Source organism: Olea europaea, chromosome 6 (genome assembly GCF_002742605.1).
Source record: "Olea europaea var. sylvestris chromosome 6, O_europaea_v1, whole genome shotgun sequence".
NCBI lineage: Eukaryota > Viridiplantae > Streptophyta > Magnoliopsida > Lamiales > Oleaceae > Olea > Olea europaea.
Genome location: NC_036242.1, coordinates 17,671,723 through 17,679,453, shown reverse-complemented (window position 1 = coordinate 17,679,453; position 7,731 = coordinate 17,671,723). Strand labels below are relative to the sequence as shown.

General features: G+C 33.7%; 1 long non-coding RNA gene across 1 annotated transcript; it reads right to left on the bottom strand.

The window, feature by feature from the left end:
• Positions 1-1,690: 1,690 nt before the first annotated feature.
• On the bottom strand, positions 1,691-5,884 carry LOC111396038. Its single transcript, XR_002702922.1, has 2 exons — positions 5,762-5,884; positions 1,691-2,582 (listed from the first exon to the last, which is right to left on the bottom strand). It is a non-coding gene; the product is annotated as an uncharacterized LOC111396038 (long non-coding RNA).
• Between the last annotated feature and the right edge of the window lie 1,847 nt (positions 5,885-7,731).

Genomic DNA, 7,731 nt, shown 5'->3' with positions numbered 1-7,731 from the left:
GTAATCTAATAAATTCATATATTCAAAACAATTGATAATTTACTTTTATTCAATATTTTGTTCCAAAATATATTAAACCTCTGTATAATGTGATACGATCATATTCTTAGTTCGAATTCATATGAAAAATATACATCGATTCACAAGATTTATCACACATAGTTTTGCACATGTCATAGATATTATTCATAATACCTATTGTACATGTATTATTTTGTCGCATTCTAAACTTATTGTGTGTATTCTTATACTACAACAAACAATTTACTATCTAATTGGTGATCAAGTAATTAAATAGCTCTTGTTTGATTTTTATTCTTCTAAAAAATCATTTTTTTGAAAATTTATTTTTAACTACACATTCTTTAATAAAATAATATTACACGCAAATTCGAAAATCTTCTTTAATTTTTAACCAAACATTATCTATCAATCCACTATTCAAAATGCATTATTTCCTCCAAAATGGGGATTAAACAAGGGTTCATCATTCATTCAATACAAAGAAAAATGTAGCTAACCATTCTTAATATTAAGCCCTTGTTGGTCATCATTTAACAAATTAAATTGTTTGCTACAGTAACATTCTTCATCACACATTTATATAATAAAATATTCTACACACAAACTAATAAAGTTTCTTTAAATTTTAACCACATATTCTCTAAAAAATACTATTCAAAACTTTATAATTTCTCCCATAATGAGAGATAAACGTGCTCTAAATTAAACAACAAAAAATTTAAAAAAGGCAAAGAAATCCATTTCTTGAATTAAATCTTGATTTTGGATGGATAATTTTCAAGAATCTTGCACAATTCCCTTAATGATGATGATCTAGTCTCGTTCTTCGCCCAAAGTATATTGAATCTATGAATTTTTAGGTCTAAGGAGGTCTCTCTATGTTTCGGACGAATTATCGTATTTAAAGAATGCCCAAAAGATTATTATCGAAGTAAAGTTTCAATTGGAAAAGAAAACAAAATCCCCCATTGGAAAAAGTACTATGTTGTCGCATATTTACAAATGGAAACGGCTGCATAAAAGAAATCATAGCTGGTCTCATGAGCTCTAGATGAATACATGCAATCACATCTAATTAAAGCTATGCGGCCGCATATGTATAACTTTTTCCAATCTGACAACCTTCAATATTTTGGTAATATCTTTCTCTTCCGATATCCGATTGAATTAGTTCAAAGTGCGTTGGAAAGCTAACTCAAAGGGCTACAATTACTACATATCCAATTCAAACGTTTGCTATTTCAAAAATGGATCTCAAATTAAAATTAAAAATTCAAAACATAACTTTTTCGTCTCTACTTTGACTATATTTCATTCCTTTGACTGCTTTTCTCATCCAATTGACTCCTAACACTCTCGAATCTTCATCATGAATTTCGATACAACTTTTAAATATTTACATTTTAGTCCCCAAACTTTTGATTTGTTTCATTTTAATCATTTTTCTTGTAATCTTGTTCTTTTATCTTCCAATTGTATCCAATGAAATCTTGGGCATCTTTAATCTTCATTTTTTCGCTCATCTCATTTATGAATTGTTTTGCAATTTAGTCCCCGAATTTTGAATTTTGCCCTTTTTTGACTATTTTCACATTCTTCTCTCAATTTCTTTATCAAAAATCGAGTTTTACCTACAAAACGTAATATAACACAAGTTAAGTTGTATTTCATCCAAAAAACAATAAAATATCATCTTTTAGGATCTTAAATAAGTGGAGAAACTACATTTATCGAGCTCTCTATGTGCTGCAGTTTATATGATTCTTGTTCTCAGTTGTACTTAGTACCCTATTGATTGGCGCTTTTCAATTTGAACATCCAACCAGGAAATTCGGATTCCAAGAACAAACACGATGGAGTTGCTTTGTAGAATACCAAAGGGGCTTGCTGCACCCATCGTGACTGGCTTCACCCATCGTAAATTCATATTTTTGGAGGATGGAGTTGCTTTGTAGAATGCCAATGGGAATTGCTTCACCCTTCGTCTCATCTATAGGAACAATTTATATTTTTCGAGGATTAATTGCAGAAAACAAAAAGTGCTGCATCAATAACTATACTCCAGCGGAAATGTGTTGAAACGTGAAACTAAATGGGTGAGGCTGCATGTAAATCAAGGTAACAGATTAACGTGGATCAAAAATCAGCTGTACGTCAACCATCAAAGAAGTAATAGACCACATATTTGCAATACCAAAAAAATACACATAATTTAGATCCTGAAACCTAATGGAGAAATGAAGTCACATAATTTAACATGTTATGGAAAGCTCCTGAACCTAGCAAATGCTGTTTATCATATATGACAATCAATAACATTTAAATGTCAGCACTAACGCGACTTTACCTCGTTATTGAAAATTGTTGCATATGAACCAGAACTGATATCTTTAACTGCAATTTTAGCAGTTTTTGCTTCGACAACAGAAGATATATCGGGAAATATATGTAAAATGCATTGAAATGTGCATATGCACAGATCATGGTGTGAAACATATACATAGAAACAGGAGGGCAGTAGTGATGTCGCAGTGTGTCAAACAGCCAGAGAGAGCTCCCTGCCAAATATGGCGATTGATATATAAATATACTAAAAACAATAAAGTAAAAATTGGAAACATACAGCAGATCTTCTGTGTGCAACTGTGCATTGAATGGGAAGTCGAGGGGTACTCTATTAAATTAATAAAAATAGCTTACAAAATACAAAATTACGATGCATGTGTGATAGGACGTTTATTAGTCCCATAGGTAACCAATACTCCAATAGATGAAGGCATGAAAGAGGACTTAAAACTAAAAGAAGAAAAAAATATCCCAGAAAGTGGGCCCAACTATAGTGATATCTATTTTTCTTTGTAATATACACCTGAAGCTATACCAAGTACACTAGCAAGTTTAAACTTCGAGTCTAATGATTATTGCCAAGTTTGCAGTTCAGTATACAAACTGGTGGGAAAACCAATTAAGTAAGAAGTAGAGAGATTAGTCGTTAAATGACGAATAGTAAAGAAGTGGACAAGGAGTATCCAGGAGAAGCTTCAGGCCCAGACGACTTTGGGATAGTGAAGAAAGTCCCAGAGGCATTTTTTCCTTTCTAAACAGAGGTTTCAAATGCTTTGTCGCTAGCTATTTATCTGAGCAATTGACTATTGAGTAACATCGACTTGAACAGCATGGATTTGGTAACAAAAAGGATTAGCAGCTTCAATTTATTTTACTTTTTTTTTAAGAAGAAAATGATCGTGTTGGTGAATCACTTGGGATGACTTGTTTTCCTTTTCTTTACATCCCTTCCTATCCCCTCTATTTTCGTTAGTTCTTTTTTGAGTGCCTTCTCACTTTCTAATCACCATTGACACTCTTACTTGCACAAGAAGAACGACTGCATAAAGTTAAACAAAAAAGGGCATGTGGGTTGCACATGGCACTCATTTGCATCCGTGCAAGAAAACAATAATCTCAAATGGTCTTACCCACTAAATATTTACATTAAAGACTGGTGAAGATTTTCCTTTATAGTTTATTGCTTGCCCCTTGCAATTTTGTTATTTTAACTTTAATCAATCCAGAAAGATGTTTTCTTATAATACCACAATCTGTTGTCCATGTTGCATCTTTTAAGCTCACAATACTTAAATAACACAAAAGTGAAAATTGGAACTTACTTATGGCATTAGTTTCTTTGGGATCACTTTCCTCGTTGTTAAAAGTGGAAATTACACAATTCCATACTTTAAAAATTCATAATTCTAAAATAAGATGGGTAGTTTAACATTTCAAAAATCAGACATTTTATTTTAATTAATATTTTTACTAAATATATATATTCCATCACACACAAACCCTAATTAATTTCCAATACTCTATCTCTACATTTCTCTCTCGTGTCACTCTCTCTCTCTCCGCCTCCCCTGAAGAAAACGCAAGTGGATGTGGTGCGTTGCTTGCCTGGTGGTGGTGGCGAATCTGGCTGTGGTGGATGTGGTGTGGCGGTCTAGCAGTGGTGTTTTCATGGTGCGGCAGTGTATAGCGATGTGTGGCGGTGGCAGATCTGGCGGTGGTGGATGTGGCGTGGCGGTCTGACGGTGGTGTTTTCATGGTGTGGCGGTGATGGATGTGGCGTGGCAGTCTGATGGTGGGGTTTTCATGGTGTGGAGGTGGGTGTGTGGCGATGCTGTCGTAGGAGTGTGTGTGTGGTGTGGCAATGGCAGTGTGTGGCGGTGGCGTGGAAGAAGAAGGAGAAGGTGGTGAACAAAATCATAATGAATATGAAGTTTCTCTGAGCTGGTTTCATCCATGAAAATGACGCAGAATCCACCAGATTGGCATAGCATATGAGTATTTGAAATTGACGTTGATGATGATCTTTTTCACAAACAATTTATCTAGAAAATGAAGTTGCCAGCTCTCTGGGTGAGGATTTGGGCACAGGAAGAAATGTGGATGGCGTCTTCTGCGTTCCATGTCGTGCTGCTTTGGAGACATGGGGTAGGGGTGTATGTAATCATTAAATTGGTTAACCTGTAACCAATAATAGACAATATGTGACCAATAAAAAAGATAATTTGTGACAAAAAATAATGTGTGACCTAAAAATTTGTTAGTCTGTGTCCGGTAATTTGATAATTTGTGACTATATAATAAATTGTGACTTATAATATTTGTGATTTGTGACACAACTCAACTCTATTGAAATGTGATCGTAAAATTAATCTGTGACCTGTAAAATTTTTGATTCGTGATCGAAAAATAATATGTGACCTATAAAAATTGTGTTTGTGACTTATAATTTATTGAGTTGTGACTGAAAAATTAATCTGTGACCTGTAAAATTTTTGATTCGTGATCGAAAAATAATATGTGACCTATAAAAATTGTGTTTGTGACTTATAATTTATTGAGTTGTGACTGAAAAATTAATCTGTGACCTGTAAAATTTTTGATTCGTGATCGAAAAATAATACGTGACCTATAAAATTTGTGTTTGTGACTTATAATTTATTGAGTTGTGATCAAAAAATTAATCTGACCTATAAAATTTTTGATTCGTGATCGAAAAATAATACGTGACCTATAAAATTTGTGTTTGTAACTTATAATTTATTGACTTGTGATCGAAAAATTAATCTGTAACCTTTAAAATTTTTGATTCGTCATCGAAAAATAATATGTGACTTATAAAATTTGTGTTTGTGACCGAAAAATAAGTTGTGACCAATAATATGATAAGTCGTGACTAAAAATTAATTCGTGACTAATTATTTTTGGATTTGTGACCAATAAACAAACTGTGACTTACAAAATTTTTGAAATGTGATCGTAAAAAAATTTGTGACATAAAATTTTTGATTTGTAACCAAAAAATAATAAGTAACTAATTATATTGTTAATTTGTGATCAAATTGTATAGATCTGTGACCTAAATATATTTAATTAATAAAATAATTATTTAACTAATTAAATTATAAATAATATTTAATAAAAATCTGATTTTAGAAATTTGAAACTTGTCTTCTTGTTTTTGAAATGTGCCATAATTAATTTCTTAGTTATGAAATTTTCCCTTGTTAAAATGATCGAAGCCTTTTTTTTGTCTGACAAATTGATGAGGTCATCTCTTTATTATTTTGGGTTTTGTTATTTTGGACTAGTAAATTGGGTTTGTATTTGGGCCTGACCCAAGCCCACAACTTTACCTACAAGTGGGGTGTATTGGATGTGAGAGAAAACAGACGATGATTGGAAATTAACTGGACTTGTTGCCCATGGTTTTCTTCTCCTCCTCTCTGGTATTCTTCTTCCCTTGCGTCTGCTGCTTCTTCCTCTTTCTTCCCAGTTTTCTCCTCCTTCCTCTACTTCTTTCATGTTATTGCTTCTTTATCTCAACTAATTCTACATCAAAGTGGTATCAAAGCTAAACTTGGTTCGAACATCTTCAACTCAAAATTTGAGTCACAGAATTGCCATGGCAGCGAAGAAGAATTTTACTGTTCTGCGATTCAACACCATCAATCTCTAGCCCATACAATAACCGACGGAGCTCTGTATACGCCATATACACAAACTACCCTACCATAATAACCACCAAGCTGCAACCATTGCTGCAAATCCGTCCTTATGCACCACATTCGAAAAGGTTACACTTTTCGTTCCACCAGTCATCTACAAATCAACTCTAAATCAGCAAAGCCTCCTCACTCGCGACAGCAACCAGAAATTGATCAAACTCACCTGAAATTACAGCAACCAGAAATTGACCCATCGCCTTTCTGAACTCGGGCCTCTTGCGATAACACCCACCCACAACCGCCTCCTCCACTCGTGACCACCATGGACGCGACCGCCGATCTCCCTCACAATGCCGTCGCCCATCATACTTGCCCGCAATTTCCATTGCCACAGCCCTCATTTTTCCTCCCGTAAGTCTCTGCCTCTGATTTCATTAGGCTTTGGTGGTAGTTTGGATAGTGTATTAATATTGGGCCATGTGTTAAATGGGTAGTGTATGATTTGTGCCTCAACTTAAACCCCTGTTTCGTTCATTTCATTTATGTAAGAATTATTTTTTTTAATTTAAAAAAAATAGAGAGAGAGAGAGAGAGAGAAGAAAGAAAAGTGAAAAAAAAAACGTATTTTTTATTATTTGCAGGTACCTCCTTTTTATTCGAGTTAATTTAGCACAGCTACTTCAACGGAAGAACGGCAAGTTACTGTTTTTATTTATCTTTGGTTTATATTACTGTTTCATTTTAAAATTGCATCAATTTTTTGTGTGCTGCTATTGTTCCAGTTTTTAATTAAACTCACGTAATTTGATCCATAAACTTTGTTAAATTCCACTTTTACCTCACTTATTTTATATGATTAGATTTTGACTAGTATTTGACCCTTGCTTTGCTATTTTACATATAACAGTAGTATTAGTTTGCCATATTTGGATTTATTTAATCCCAAAATTTTAAATTAAAAAAATGGGGCTCAAGTTGTTATTTTTCATTATTTGCACTTATTGTTCATTGATCTCTCTATTGCACGTTATTTAGCTGCTAATACAGTGCATGCATAGTGGTCGACTGGTCTCTAATCATTTCTAGTTTCAATTCCTAAACATGGACCCTTCACAATTTGATGCACTCATCCGACAAATAGCGACTATCCAAACCCAGATGATTGCTACTCTTGAAGAGAGTAAGGCCCTCTCTACTAATTTGAACAATTTTAAGCAAATCCCCCATTCGATCGACATTGATAATTCTAAAGTATCCCATAATAGACATTATCGTCATCGACGAGATCGAAAATATTTTCGATACGATGTAGTGATAGGGATCAAGTTCTTGGGCAAGAACGAGCCTATGACCGTTACGGTACTCATTCTCTTCTTCATCATAAGGAAAGTTTCTTGTGAGACATTAAATTAGACACTCCTACTTTTGATGGTTGCTTAGATTTTGAAGTTTTTACTCAATGGACTGCTCTTAAATAAGGAAATAAGTTAGTGACTGAGTATATTACTCAATTTGAGGAATTTTGAATGAAATGTCATGTCATTGAGGATGAGATCCTGACTCTAAGTAGGTTTATACAAGATCTAAGAGATGAATTTAGGCGTAAACTTTTCCTTCGAGGCGTCACTACTCTTAATCACGTTTACACTTTTGCTCGAGATTATGAGTTATTTATTAGTATTCCATATGAAACGCG